General features: G+C 41.2%; 1 protein-coding gene across 15 annotated transcripts in view; it reads right to left on the bottom strand.

Moving 5' to 3' along the window:
* NRXN3 (neurexin 3) overlaps positions 1-16,229 on the bottom strand; it is a gene marked incomplete at both ends in the record, with an annotated part of 1,631,502 nt that overhangs the window by 944,717 nt on the left and 670,556 nt on the right. The window lies entirely within an intron of this gene.

Raw genomic sequence — 16,229 nt, 5'->3', positions numbered from 1 at the left:
AGATGATTAACTCTCAAAATGATTTCATTTTACCCAGATCACACAGTTAGACTTTTATTCAATAAGCTATGATATCAGGCCCTGGGAGAGAAAATGAAAAATTCACAAGTTTTCCTATGGAAAAAAAAATAACTGTCCAGTTGGAGTGATACAATACAAACATATAAACTATTTAAGTGAAAATTCAAAGGGAGAACATAGCCAACATAAGTGGTATAGAAAAGGGGAAGAATAAAAGGAAATGTAAATGATCATAGTAGTCTTAAGAATAGGAAATCTTTGTGTAGGTGGAGGGGAACTGGGGCAATCCTTCTGGAGACCACAGTGTGGGCAAAGGGATGAGCATGGGATACTCCAGAGAAGGGGAGGAGGTACTTCAGATGAAGATGACAAGGTGGAAAGACAGGTGTGGGTCAGATCCTGAGGGATCTTAAGTGCTAGATGCAACCTGCACTGTACCAATGACAGAAGGAGATGCTGAAGGACATGGGGCCAAAGAGTTAGTTTAGGGAAGTTAACCTGATGATTGTGCAAGATAATATTGAAAGAGAAAAAGAATGGAGTTGGGGAGATCAGCTGGAAGACTATCACGGTAATGTCACGAGACATGAAGATGACCTACATCAGGATTGCAGTGAGGTGAACAAAAACTGTGAAAACCAGCTTAGGGAAAGGTCATCAGTATTCAGTTACCAATTTGAGAGGATGCAGTGACAGGGAAAGTGAAAAGAACAGGGCAAAAGAGAAGAGGAAATGAATCCAAGTTTCCAGCCTGGCCAAGGAGAAAACAGTCGCTCTGAGTTAAAGGATGAAGCCACAGAGGGAGAAATAAGGAGTGACAGGTACTTTGAATTTAAAGATCCTGGGCTGGAACTGTGGGAAAACTCATTCAAATAAAGTGACCTCCTGAGACCTGTAAATAAGAAGTCAGAATTCTATTGAGAGGTCAGGATTCTGTTTATAAATCATCCAAATTTGATTTTGGAAATCGTCTCTGTAGCCTATAAACTCAGGTGCTATGAGTTCCTACCTGGTTTGTTTCTATTAAGCAACCTTTCTTAACCTGGGCTCTCAGTATGTTAGGCTGGATAATTCTTTGTTGTGATGACTGTCCTGTGCATTTGAGATGTTTAGCAGCATCCCTGGCCTCTACCACTAGATGCCAGTAATACCCCGTCCCCCAGCTGGGACAATCAAACACATCTTCAGACATTGTCCAATATCCCCTGAGATGCAAAATCACCCCCAGTTGAGAACCACTGCCCTAAAGAGAGGCCAGTCTTTATAACCAGAGTGCCTGATTTTGAGTCTCAGCCTGCCTTTTACTATTTGAACAATCTTGATGTATCACTTATTCTCTCTGAGCCACAGTTTTATCTTCAAATAAACATAGATAATAACTGTCCCTATATCATATTGTTGGCAGTAAAGATAAACTGTGATGATGCAGATAAAGTGCCTGGCATCAAATGAGTACACAATACATGGGAGCTGTTACTGTGCTGTATCAACGGCAGACGTCACCTAGTCTTTGTCTCTGAGGTCATTCGCCATTCACTTAGGCAGGCACAGGGGCCCGATGACTATTGACAAGGCAAGAAATGCATGTTTTTCTTTAAACAGCACTTTGTTCAAGGCCTAATATAAAAGTGAGCCAGTCAACAAATGGCATCTATAATTATATGTTGTTTTATACATCGGTCACATATCCCCAGGGTCCAAAAGGTCACATGGACCTGACATAGTTCTTCACTGACGTCAGTAAGAGTGATTTTTCTCTAAAAGAAAGACTAAAGTGTGTACTGATTTAAAACCCAGAGTCATAATAAAAGGTCATTTTTTAGGTGAGTTAGAAATTTCAGCATCACCTGAAAAAGATTTTAACTTTTCTGTGCTTCATGTTAGTTTGACATTTCAGGAAATGGGAAAGATGCTGTTTAATATATATTTCTTAGGCCCCCATGCTAAAGCTGGATTAGAAAGGTGAAGCTTCATGGTTTCTGTCCTCAGAACATAGGTCTAGAGAGGAGAAAGGGAACGGCCAGTACAAAATAAGAGCTCAATATAATACAGTGTTATGGGAAATTAAGGGAAAGTAGTTTCAGCCTCGCCAGGGAACTCAAGGCTAACCTCACAGAGGGAGAGACAGGTGAGCTGAGACTGGAAGGCTGAGCCTGAGTTCACAGGAGGATAAGAACAGGGCACGTGTTCCAGATGGAAGGAACACACAGAATACACAATCATAGCTGTGAGAGTCACTGATCTATTCAAGGAATTGTAACGGTGTGTGTTTCTGGAGCATAAAATTCAATGTGGGCAGTTGTAGGGTTGACTCTGGACTCAGGTAGGCAAGGGTTAGATTGTAAAGGGCTTTGCATATCAGGCAAAAATATTAAATTTCATTCTACAGTCAGTGGGAAACCATTAAAGAATTTGGTGGTCACTATCAATGTTCTCTGATTAAGAAAGAATGTTTTAGAATTAGGTGTTAATTTTGATTTGTTTCAGCATTCAAACCTCTCCTTCTTCTCCTCCGCCTCCTCCTTCTTCTGCTTCTCCTTCTTTACTCCTACTACTTTAAATGCCTCTAAGAAAACATTAAATGGCATTTTAAAATATTCTATTTTAGAGTAACTATAAAATGCCTGTCGTAACTTACCACTGTACCACAGGTAATCCAAAATTAAATACACATAGAAAAAAATACATAAGAAGTGACCAAACACATTCTAGGTTAGAACATAAATTGGCAAGAGTCTTCATGTCACATAAGAAGCTATTCATGGAACAACTCGGCCACACAAAGTCAGGCATGTTTAGATGGTGCCACTAGAGGGAGCCAGACTGTGAGAGTCTGCACAAGGCCTCATTACCAGCATGCCAGTGAACCAGGAAACAGAATTATTTTGCAAATCCCTTTGTCTGCTTGTCTATTTTGATCAAAATACTTCAGTCTTGCAGAAATAATTCAGCTGATGCCAGAGTCTATTTAACACACCAAAAGGTGGATCATTACTGATGCCTGGTTTTCATGCTGGAATCAAACTCTCAGTCCCTATTTCTAGCCTCTTTGTATGTGAGACATCCTTCAAACAGGCCTTGAGTAAAATGGATTACTGTCTCAGACTCAAGTGTCACCTCCGTCGTGCATATCTGAGGGGAGTACGAGGAGAGGAAAGGAAAAGAAGAAGATGAAGTAACAATCTAGGGAAAGGAAAATTCTTAGCTCAGACTTTTATAAATCAATGAGGAACCAGAGATTAATTAGAAGTAAGGAAGCACCCTGGGACAGTCAAGGATGGCTAAAAGCAATTCCAACAGAGGGAAGGGAAAGCAGCATGTTTTCCCCATTCATCTTGCACACCTTAGATCTGGAACTGAAAGAGGAGGGGAGGGTAGCCAGGAGCTCCCTAGTGCCCACGCCCAACTCTAGTTTGGAGGGTGAGGCTGAAGGGGATGTAGGACCGTGAACTGTTTGTCATTCAATATGAAAACAACAGCAAACTGAGCTGCAGTTAACTCTGGTGGTGATCATTTCATTCTCTCTCAAAATAAATACATTTTACCCAGATCCTATAGTTAGACTTTCATTTCATAAACTATAACATCAAGCCTGGGCAAGAAAACAAAAAATTCATAGGATCTCCCTTAAAAACACCAACTGTTCAGTTGGTAGGATAAAATTCAGTGATGCAAGATATTTGAATATAACGACAAAGGAATTAGCACATGAGTTAGGGCCATGGTACATGGCATAAAAAAGAAGAATGAGAGGGAATTTAAATGGTCAAAAAAACTTCCAGGTTGGGTCCATAAATATGGACACCTGTAAAGAAAGATAGTTCAGGAAATACAGAGAAAATTAGATACAAATCCTCCCCTGGAAGGGCACCCAGGCTTGAGATGGGCCATGAATTGAGAAAAAGATCTTTTTTACAAGTATTATTAGCAGATGGAAAAGAACATTTATAAGTCATTCTTTTAGAGGTGGATCTGGGGGGTGGATGAGAGAAGGGATGGAATATTTATTGCAAGAGGCAACGTGACCATACGTGGGGGAAAGAACTGGGACTTCCAACTTGACCTGTCTGGAAATTTCCACCCCACCCACAATGCCTCTGTGACCTTGGGCAATCACTTAATCTCCCTGAACTTGTGTATCTTAAAATGGGGCTTATCAAATCTACCCGGCAGAGTTGTTCTGAGTGATAACGTAGCAAGAACAGGCACCAATAAATAGTGCAGTTTAAGTAACTGGTCATAGTGATGCCAACAGTAAGCATGCTCACCCCTCCACTCCTCAGCCTTTCTCCCTTCTCCCTGGGTCAATCCAAACTTGGGGACATGCTAATTTTATTCTTAGGTTTCAGGAAAGTTTTCTTTAAAGTAAAGGAAACTTTACATAAAGTAATATCTATGAAAACATAGATACTATTATTTTATTTTTTACAGACTAATGAAGTTCTTAAATGATATTACATGGATTCACCTGTGCAGGCTTTGGAGATACCCCACTGAAGAAGAAAGAGCACAGAATTTCCACGCAAAGGAGTATTTTAAGTTCATGTTTAGAGGCCCCAACTCTGCACTGAACATATGATAATGATAGTTATGAAAAAGAGAAAAAGAAAGAAATGAAAGTACATGGTGCCTTCAAAAAAAGATGGAGTCTTCACAAATGAGAAAGAGGACAGAAACCGAAAGTAAAAGGTGGGGCTAAAGTCATGAGCCCACTGGACTCAGAAGCAGGCAGAGGTCTCAGGAGGCCAAATTCCCTCAGGCTTCTAACCCAGGTATTCTGGCTCCTGAGATCTTAACCACAAACTAAGGACCTGCTTGAAGCTTCAGTTTCCTCATCTGCAATAATGGGAATGATAAGAGGACTCACTCCTTGGGTTATCGTGATGAAAAAGAAGAAATGTTAGACCACTTAGAGAACTAAGCATGGAAACTGGCATAAACTAAATGTTCAAAAATGTTCATGGCAGTCAGCTTAGTTGTTTTTAGATGGGAGAAAAAGTACTTCACCAATTAAGTTGGAGGAAATCAAAGTGAAAATAGATAATGACAATTATCGAGAAAACAATGTTTCCAGGTTGGTTTCCCAGAGCTCCTTAAAGACAGAAGGGAGAGGAGAAGACAGGTCTGAACACAAGGGAATCATGGACAAAAGTTCCACCTTTTCTCATTTGAAGGAATAATATCACTTCCTTAAAAATGAAAAGGAAGATTAAAGGTCTATTGATCTAAATCAAGGTAGAAAAGAACTTGACGTATTTTCTTTTCAAAATAAAGCTTAGAGCATCAGTACTTTTATAGGGAAATCTCAGAGTTTTTTACTTTAGGTTCACAAAAATGATTGTGCTGAGCAATATGCATTTATATGAGATGCAAACTGGTACTGCATCAGCTACAATGTCCTCTTTGTTCTCATAAATGTGAACATGTTGCATCAATTCTGTAAAGATTGAATATTACATTAAAATGATGGGCATCCATAAAGCATAATAACCCTTCAGTCTCCCAACTCCAGTGTGTCAAATACCAAAAAGACTGCAGATTCCCATGAGAAGAATGTGACCTGGGCTGGTGGGGAACCAATCACCTCTGGAACTCACACAAGCAAACCAACACATTCTAGTGAATTTCTACTACATGCCATGTGGCAGATGTCACACTTCCCATCTGATAAATATGATACAGGTGAGTAAAATCTTCCCAGGTGAAACAACCTAGAGTATAAAGAAGAACCAATTCTTATATTTGGGGCTGGGCATCACCAGGGGACGTGACTCCCCATCGGATGTGTTTCTTGATTTCTCAGGGAGTGCGTAGCCACACCGTGGTGTAATATTCTCCTTTTCCCCTTCTCCTGCCATCTCTTTATTCCTTTTCTCTCTTCCCTGGTTTTCCAAAACAAAGGGTAAAAGAAGTTGCTGCTAGGGGGTAATTGTTGTCCCATTGCTGCATCTCCAAAGCAGCATCCTATCTTACTTTTGGAATTGTATTTCCTTGAGGAAAAGGTTTTGCCACCTTTCCTCTGGTTCCCAGCAGAGGGACAATGCTCACTCAGACGGAATGCACTCTCTCACACAAAGCCAGCGTTCTGGCTGGCCATTTGCTCTGGCTCTTGACTCCCACTGCAGGAAGCATGCTGGAATACGAGAGCAGGAGGGTTTGGAAAACTTCCTGTAATTAAAAAAAAAATCACTTCCAAACGTCGCTAAAATACCTCACAGCTTTTCTCAATATTTTAATTGAGAACACCTACACTAGACCAAGATGTTCCCCTGAAATTCTACAATAAACGAACAGGAAAAGGCACTGAAGTTGTTACATAATTATCAATCATCCAATTATTTTCACTCAAGACAATAGGCTTACAAAAATAGGTGGGCAAAATGAGTCATTTGTTAGAAAGATACTAGAGATGGAACATGGAGAAAACTAACGAAGAGGAGACTATGAATCCACAGACTATAACCTACAGCACAATATATAAGCCACATCTTCAGACACAAACATGCACACACACCCATACACACGACAAACCAGCTGTGCTTTGGACAGCGCCACCTGAAGATGTTTATGCGTCTCTGCTTAACGTGGACAGCTCCTGCCATCTTTCCTTTCTGGTTCTTGCTCCTTGAAGATAAATGTAATAAAAGTCCAACACCATTCATACCCTTACTGCCCCTGGGGAGTTCTCGCCACAGCTGCAGGTTCCCTGGGGAAGTTTAGCCATGTTTGTATCATTCTTCAAGGGCTTCGTTTAAATTAAAGGCTAGATTTTTTTTAATGCATTTATATAGATATCTAAACATCCTCTGAATTCTCTCAACAGAGAGTCTCCAGTTCTGAACAAGGGGCACCGATTAGCTTGAGAGCTCTCCAGAAGTTTAACTTCCAAGTACTTAATAAATATGTCACCACCCTTTTATGGCGCCATGCTGGCCCCCTTATGAAACTCCATGATTATTCTAGCTACAAGTACTATATTTATTACAAAGCAGGGGAGAAGACAGGTGCTCCTTCTCAGCCCTTGTGCACATCAGGGAGGCACCTTAAGTGGGACCTCTTGATCCCACTGCTGAATTTTAAAAAGGCAGAATATAGTCTCTGCTGCTGAAAACTGACAAAGCCATTATTATGTGAGCTAAATGACATAACTTTTGAGTTAACCATGCAGAAATTATTTTTAAAAGATCACTAAGTATAAACTAATAAAGTACATGCCATCCATTGAGAGCCAAAGAAATTGCTGATGATGAAACAAAACCAAACAAGGAATTTGCACATGTGAAATAACCCTAGATTAAGTCTTCCTCCTTCCACCCCCATCTACAAGTGGTAAATAATTGATAGGTGCAAAGAAGGAAGCTCGAGTGCATTATTTGTGAGAAACGTGTAGTGTTTGAGGGCTGGGAGCTGGCTAGAGCAGAGAGAAGGTGGAAAGTTAATGTAAGCAGAGGTAGGGCTGCCTTGAATGTTTGAAAAGAGTCATGGCCAAAGTCCATCAAGACTGTAGCTTCAGGGCTTCCCTGGTGGTGCAGTGGTTGAGAGTCTGCCTGCCGATGCAGGGGACACGGGTTCGTGCCCCGGTCCGGGAGGATCCCACATGCCGCGGAGCGGCTGGGCCCGTGCGCCATGGCTGCTGAGCCTGCGCATCCGGAGCCTGTGCTCCGCAACGGGAGAGGCCACAACAGAGAGAGGCCCGCGTACCGCAAAAAAAAAAAAAAAAAAGACTGTAGCTTCACCCTCTGTGAATCACTTCTGGTGACAAACGTGCCCAGATGTCTTCAGATGCCTTTTCCCCAGAAAAACCGAACACGGTCCAAAAGGAACTCTGTCCTCTAACTACTCTCACATTGGTCTTTTGTCCAGAAAAAAAGCCAAACCTCCTACTGTTACCATGATATCTTAGCAGAAGTGTATATTCACTCATTCATTCATTTAAATATTTAAGCCTCTAAGTGCAAAACTGCTGCTCTAAGAAGCATCTATGTTTCCACCACTGTCCATTATGACCATGGATTGCCTATCCTGGCATAAAAGAATGTTTTACTTCATGGAAGGGAATCAGGGGTCAGCTGGATTTCTATAAAGGGCCAGATGACAAATATTTTCAGCTTGGTGGCCAGATGGTCTGTATCGCAACTATTCAGGGCTGCCATTGATGCATGAAAGCAGCCACAGACAATAAACAGATGAGGGAATGAGTATGATGTGTTCAAATAAAACTTTATTGACAAAAACAGACAGTGGGCTGGATTTCATCTGTGGCCCATAGTTCACCAACCTCTGCTCAAAACTATTAATGGTTCCTCACTGCTTGTCAAATTAAATCCTATGTCACCTTTCCTTCCCCAGTCTACCTTTCTAAACTAGACCCCACCGACTCTCATAGTCACCAGCCCCTCCCAAATATGAGGTAGGTGCCCACAAACACTCCCTGTGCTCTTCCATTTCCATGTCCTTTACTCTGCTAGAATGTCCCTTCTCTTCTTATTTATCAATATCCTCAGTTATTCATATTTCCTCTGATGGCTTCTGTAGACTTTATATATATATGCACACACACATACACATTCTATCTCTTCCTCACTCAATTCTCAACCTCTGGAAGCTAGTAATCACATCCCATTCACTTTTACTAAATTCAGAGCATCCAACATAGAATCTTGAGCACGGATGTTGAGTTGAATATATTAGAGAACACATAAGGGCCTCTTTGCTTAAAATATTGGAATAATAAAGTGTTGTCATAATCATATTTAGCTGATTCTATCATTATTATTATTATTGTTAGTATTATTTTACTGAATGGAAGAGAGAAGCATACTGTGCTGAAACAAAAACATGTTGACATTTCTAGTGGACGCCAAATGTCCTTTTGAGACCTTATACAATTTCATATTAATTAACAATGAGATTACTAGGCAGTGCCACACAATTAGCTGTTGTCAGAAGCCTCCTCAAAGGATAGAAAAGAAATCTAGTATCTGGATCACTTAAAACTAGACTGTATAAAGGCCTTTTAAAATCCTGGACTAAGTAAATTCACACCCTCAAGAAGTTCAAAATTGAGGAAAACCAATGTGTGTAGCAAGGCTCCTGGAGTGTTAGATGAAATGTGCTCAAGAATACATAACAGTTTTGCCACGAAATCCTGCAATTCCATTAGAAGTGTGGGAAGGATAGCTGGAATGGTCCCATTAGGGCCTAAAATAAAAGGCCCCTTCTGCAGACGAGGTAAATGATAATCAGTACTTCTGGCCTTCGTGACGGACTCAATCCCTCCCCAACTTGAATATCATGAATCACAGCTATTTCATCAGTGGGCTTTTACCTTCCTCACTCAACAGCAGACCCAGCATGGACTCCCTCACCACCAGCATGATGGATACACAAAGAGATTAGTCAACAGAGGGAGAACGAGCTGCCTGAACCAAAGATTGACTAAAGATTGGTGCAATAAAAGAGAGATGAGGAAAGATTTTTTTTTAAGCAATAAACCAATCCATCCACCTGCTCTTGCAAACCAGAGGATCAATTATGCCAACAAAAGAAGGCACAATGAGGACTCCAAGGAGAAAGCCAGTGAATGAATGAGCTCATTCAGGGTGTGGATGGATTGAAATATACAGGCTGACCCGGGGAAGGAGAAAGATGACGTAAGTAGGTAATGAAGAAAAGGAAGGTGGGTGGCCAAGCAGGTGCCCACAATACCAGAAAAATAGAAGTAATCAGGGATAGGGACAGAATTATTTCCCTTCCAGAGAACTCTCTTGTGATGCTGGTTAAGATGCTGGAATTAGTATCGGGAGAGGCCACCTGCACCACTTCAGAGCACAGTCACCCCTCTGACTCCCAGATAACAAAGGGAGCACAAGCAGGTGGCAACATTTTTGTCTTTATGCAGCTTCCTAATGCCCAGCTGAATTCAAAAGCAGCTGTGTGACTCCCCACAAGCAAAGAGAGCATGTGTGAGCACACGCATGCACACACATGCACACACACACACACGACCCATGGGCATTGCTCAGTTATTGAAATTAAGTTGCATCTGTCAAAGTAGTCAAAAAAGAACAGAGATTGTCATGGCTCCAGCCAGGACACATAATAATTCTTAAAGTTTGTGATCTTAATAGGGGGAAAAAAGATTGATTTAAGACTGTGAAGTTCTATTAGCTCAGTACACCTGCTGAATTACATTCACTGGGTACAAAAAAAAAAACAGGGGGGGGAGGTAGCTTTGATCACACTTCAGCCCCCACTCAGGAACTTTCAATCCTTCAATGATTCCCTGTTGCTTTCAGAATAATGTCTAAACCCATGAAAGTCATTCAGAGCCTTCGCCTGACTTCAATCCAGGTTTTCAGCCATAGGCAGCCTGCACGTAGGCAACAAGCTAATTTTGACTCATGCTCTTCTCTTTGACTTTATTCCCTTTCTTATCCATTCTATCGACCAAAATCTACTTGTCCTCTACGACTGCTCAAATACCACCTCCTTCAAGTCCTCTCAAATGTCCCCATCTGAAAGTAATCTCTAGCTTCCTTCAGCACATTCAAGCTCTCCTGTAGCCCAGTGGTTCTAACACTTTCATGTGTACCAGACTTCCCTGGAGGACTTCTAGAAACATAAATTGCTGGGCCGGCATCCACAGCGTTCTGATCCAGGAGGTCTATGGTGGGGTGAAAACATCTGCATTTCTAACAAGCCCCCAAGTGATGCCAATGCTGCTGGACCAGAGACCACACTTTGAAAACCACTCCCAGAATAATGGTGAGTGTGTCTCACCTCCCCTCAAAAAGCTCTTTGGGGGCCTCCCTGGCGGCGCAGTGGTTGAGAGTCCACCTGCTGATGCAGGGGACACGGGTTCATGCCCCGGTCCGGGAAGATCCCGCATGCCACGGAGCGGCAAGGCCCGTGAGCCATGGCCGCTGAGCCTGCGCATCCAGAGCCTGTGCTCCGCAACGGGAGAGGCCACAACAGTGAGAGGCCCGCGTACCGCAAAAAAAAAAAAAATTTAAAAAAAGCTCCTTGGGAACAGAAAATAAATCTGTGATTTCCGCCACTCTTTCAGTCCAAGTTTACATTCAGTGAGTACGCAACAAATATTTGTTAAATTAAATGTACGTGTTCATGTTGCTTCATATATGTTTGTGTATATACATTCATATTCATTCAACAAATATTTATTGCAGACATATACATTTGAAATATGCATCTATATGGTGAGAATATTTAAAGTACAAGCAGGTTTCTTAATCATCTCACATTTGGCAAGCTAAAGGGAAGTATGAATATGCTATGATCCATCCTGCAAATGTGTTCTTCAGAAGAGCACCATTAAAATTCAATATGAATCTCTGTTTGAAGAGTGTCCATCTGTGTTCATTTGCGGCAAATATAATGAATCTCTCATTCTGCCTGAATACCCAGTTAACCCATGCTATCTAGTGCCTCAGCTTCAAGACAAAGAAGCGTGGGATATTCATTTCTCGTTCCCTGGATTTAAAGTCAGCTCCCTGAGATCACTGTAGACATGACTCATATTCCAGAGACTTAATCATTCTTTGGCAGACCACCTCTACCCACCAAAAGGGCATAAGAGTAGAGATGCCAGAGTCATCCTGCCTGGGCTCAAATCCTGGCTCTGCCCATTTTAAAAGTGTGACCTTGGACAAATTGCTTAACTTTCTCTAAGCTTCAATTATCTCATTAGTGAAACAAATATGGACAATAATCCTATACGTACTTCCTGATTGTCATGAAGACCGAAGGAGTAAGTACCTGGGAAACGTTTACCCTGGCACGACCTAGAAGTCGCCAGTGCTGTTGTATAATATAAATACAGATACGGCAGGCTCCCACTGGCCTGTATCTTCTGAGGCCCCAAATCTTATTTCACCCAGTTATCATCTGGAGTCACCACCAACTAAGCTAATCAAAGCTAATAAATGGAAATGTTAATAGTTTAAACTTTCACAGTACTTAAAATTTATGTATAGTACTCATTAACATTAGTGCCTTACTTTGAGCTGTTTTGAAAACTAAAGGGAATGGTCACCACATTTTGAATGGGGAATACACTGCTGCCTCAGTGGCTTCCATTTTTGGTGAACTGATATCACCACTCAGATCCCATAGCCACCACCAGCAAACAACAATCATTTTGCTCCAAAACTCCCTAACTCATAGGAGACTAAAAGTATGGGTGCCTAAAGATAATTTTGGCTTTCCAGCTTATGAGACAAATACCACTTGATCTAAATTTCCTGATCTACTCTCTGACATCCCTGGTGGGATCTATAGGAGAGGGCCCACCCTTCTGTGAGGCTTCCACACTGTTGAACTGTGTCCACGTGAACTCTTTCAAGTTTACACACATTTATTGTCTGATAAGTTAAGAAGAGACTATGAAAATGCAGAGGTCATTTCTGTTTGTGATTTCACTTATACTGCAGCTTGATGTGGGCAGGGAGCTGCATTTCTCCTGTTTGAAGAACACTGTTGCATGAGAACCTGGCAATTGTTTCTTGAGATGGCAATTTAAAATTAAACTTTAACATAGGATGTTGCCATAAAACTGAAATTATAGGAAATAATTTGTGCTTAGTTTGTTATTTGCAATGTTATTACTGCAATATAATTGATGCATACCAGGCAATGATATTTTCATAATTCAATGCTTCTAAACTGATTGTACAGTAAAGACCATCCTTCCAATAAGAAGTAAACTTTGGTTGTGTTGTGTCATTTTATATATTGTGTAGATTATCCTGTTCCATATTGTATTAGATTTCTAGGGCAGCCCTAATAAATTACCCAAAATTTGGTGACTTAAAATAACAGGAACTTATTCTCTCATATTTCTGGGGTCCAGAAGTCTGAAATCCAGAATTCAGCAGGGCGGGTACTCCCTCTGAAGGCTCCAGGGGATACTCCATTCCTTGCCTTTTCCAGCGTCTGGTGTCTATCATCATTTCTTACAGCTGTACCATTTAATCTCTGCCTCCCTTTAATCTCTTCACATGGCCTCCATATGTCTCTATGTCTCATATAAGGAAGGACACGTTTCACTGGATTTAGGGCCCATCTAGATAATTCAGGGAAATCTCATCTCAAAAGGCTTAATTTAATTATACCCGCAAAGATCCTTATTTCAAATAAAATCACACTCAGGTTCCATGGGACATATCTTTTTGGGGAGCACCATTCAACCCCTACACTTGCTACACAGTGGGTGTGTCCTTCATCTCTCTACTGCAGGTTCCTTGAGTTCAGGGATTTGTTTTTTGTATCAGTGATTCCAGCAGGTACTCCATGCTCAGTACTCAAAGTACCTGCTCATATTAAGTGCTCTTTAAATGTGTGTTGAGTGAATGAATGAACATCATCACAACTCCTGCATTGTTTAGCAGCAAAATACTGGAGAAATATTCAGAAGTGGAGGGATGGCCATTCAAAAAACCATCAAAAGGGCTAGCTAGGGCTTCCCTGGTGGTGCAGTGGTTGAGAGTCCGCCTGCCGACGCAGGGGACACGGGTTCGTGCCCCGATCCGGGAAGATCCCACATGCCGCAAAGCTGCTGGGCCTGTGAGCCATGGCCGCTGAGCCTGCGTGTCCGGAGCCTGTGCTCCACAACGGGAGATGCCACAACAGTGAGAGGCCCGCGTACTGCAAAAAAAAAAAAAAAAAAAAAAAGGGCTAGCCATAGATTGTGTTAGGAGCCAGGATGCAGCTGGTGAAGTAAAGCAATGGAGTAGAAAAAATGATAATAAGATCATGATCCCAGATTCAAACTGCACACCAAGCACAATGCTTCTCTGAAAGCAAACTGCTCTCAGCAGCTCAATGGGCACTCACAGAACGAAGGCTCCATGAAGGAAAACGCATTCAGACATTTCCCCCATGAAAAGACGAACAATAAAACTTGTAAAGGATTTACGGAAAGTTAATCTTATTTATCCTTCCCCTTTGAACAAGATCTTTTGCTTGGCAGATTAAACATCACAAAAAACGAAGTCGGTTATGTGAAAATCGGATTCTAAAAATGAAAAAATAAACTTGTCCTCCTGCATCTCTAAATATGATTTAGATAATGAAAACTAACATTTTCATCATACTTCACGGTTTTTAAGATATTTTTTAAAGTGTGATTCCATCTGACATAACCAATAGTCTCCTGAAATCAGATTCTCCCCTGTCATACAGACAAGAAAACATGTGTTGAGAAATGAAGTGACTTGTTCAAGGTGACATGAGTGACAACAAGCAGACATCTACATGAATGGTGTTTTTCTGGTTCCAAATCTGGGGTGTGTGTATGTGAGTGTGAGTGTGTGTGTGTGTGTGTGAGATTCTTCTCCCCCCTCAATTACAGGCTCCCTCAGGGATCTGACTTCTGCATCAGTGATTCTACCAGGTACTTTCTTATGCCTGGTTGTATAATTACATTACAAAATATTTTAAAAATCTGACTCATAAAGATTTAATTTTCTTCACAAAAGTCTGCCTGAGAATAATCTTGGAAAACTTTTATGGATTCCAATAAAGAGCAATATGAAGAAAATTAGACCCGCATTCAGGAGGAAATGGGGAATAGAGAGAAAAAGTAACACATTGCTCAGAACTTGTCTATGCCTTCATAGAAGAGGAAAACTTACTTTTCCTGGAAACAGGAAAAGTGCTGTTCTAAAAATGTGTCACTCTGAATTGCACTAAATCAGAATAACATTTAGCATTTGTTAACAAAATGTTTTGCAATGTTCCCATGTTGGTACTAACTATATTGACCAATTATACATTTCTCAAGGGCAGGAATTATGTCTTACATTCGTAAACAGTTAGTGTCCACATTTCACCCAGCTTACCCTCACAACGAATGCTGGACACTCAAAATTCAATAACTTGCTACCAGCTTAGAAAGAGAACAGATTCTCTTGATTGTTAGGGGTCCCCAGGAAATCTCCTTCTGGGGACATGGGCTCCCCTGCATCTGCCATTTTGTGGTGAATCATGATCCCCTTTTTCCTTAAATTAATCAAAGCCTGAACTAGAAAGCTGAATGTTGACTATAATGTAGCAGTTGGAATTTAGACATCAATGCTATTTCTGAAATGTCAGTGCATAACTTAGTTTTAAAGGACTACTGGCTTCTTAGCCCTGGTCAGTCTACTCCTAAGTGCTAAGAAATGAGATCCAGGACCATACCCATCTGACCCCAGGAATAAGAAGGACCCAAAGGCCCCCCAGGAAGCCCGAGGCAAGAGGAGGTACCTCCGATCCCAGGTGCTACAGGTATGCAGCCTGAGACCCTAGGCAGAGCCCTCGGCCCCCAGAGTGAGCTCCTGTCCCTAGTTCCCTCAGGACACGGAGATATGAAATAACCGTGTCACTGCCAGCTACACCACTTCCTCCTCCAATCAGCTTGAATCAGCAAGAAGCTGTGAGTCTTCTTCTCCTCTCTGTTAACTCTTTTTCAACTCTTTCTTCTTTCCAGGCTCCATAGAGGCCAGGAGTTTGCTATAAAGTCTTGCTTTTAAAAAAATTTTACTCATATTCTGTGAGTCTGTGTAATTTCTGTGAAGACTCATTCATTTATGGGGGAAGTCTATTCCTTACCATATTTCTGAAATTAGAAAATTAGCCTTTAGTCAAACAAGCATATCTTTGCATGTTCAGGAAGGAACATGGTACTTAACCTTCTTGAGGTCATAGGTCTTGAAAATCTGATACCCTATGGGCTTAATTTTCATAATAACACAATGCCCTAAATTCAAGAGGTCCCTGGAATTCCTGTAGCACATTCAGAAACACCCTGGGTTTCTTGAAGCCTGGACAAAAATACGCAGGAGCCCATACACTTGTGTTTTAGTCCTCATCCTACATTTTGAAAAAGTTACTATAATGTCTGTGTAAATCTCCCTTTCTAGAAAAAGAGGATAAAATTATCTTTCACCCTTAACAGCCTAAACAAATGATGATCAGCCAGAGGGCTTGCGTGCACAGGCTTTGGAGTCAGGCAAATCTGTATTTGGATTCTGGCTCTGTTCCTTTCTCAAACAGATAACTTTAGACAATTTACCAAACCTATTTGAACATAATTTCCCAAATCTCTAAATATGTACAGTGAGACTTACCTAACAGGGCTGATGTGAGGAGTAAAAGAAATAATGTCTATAATGTGATTGATGCAGTGCCAAGCCATAGTTGCTAAT

Source organism: Hyperoodon ampullatus, assembly GCF_949752795.1.
Source record: "Hyperoodon ampullatus genome assembly, chromosome: 3".
NCBI classification, from domain to species: Eukaryota; Metazoa; Chordata; class Mammalia; order Artiodactyla; family Ziphiidae; genus Hyperoodon; species Hyperoodon ampullatus.
This window is presented reverse-complemented; position numbering and strand designations above follow the sequence as displayed.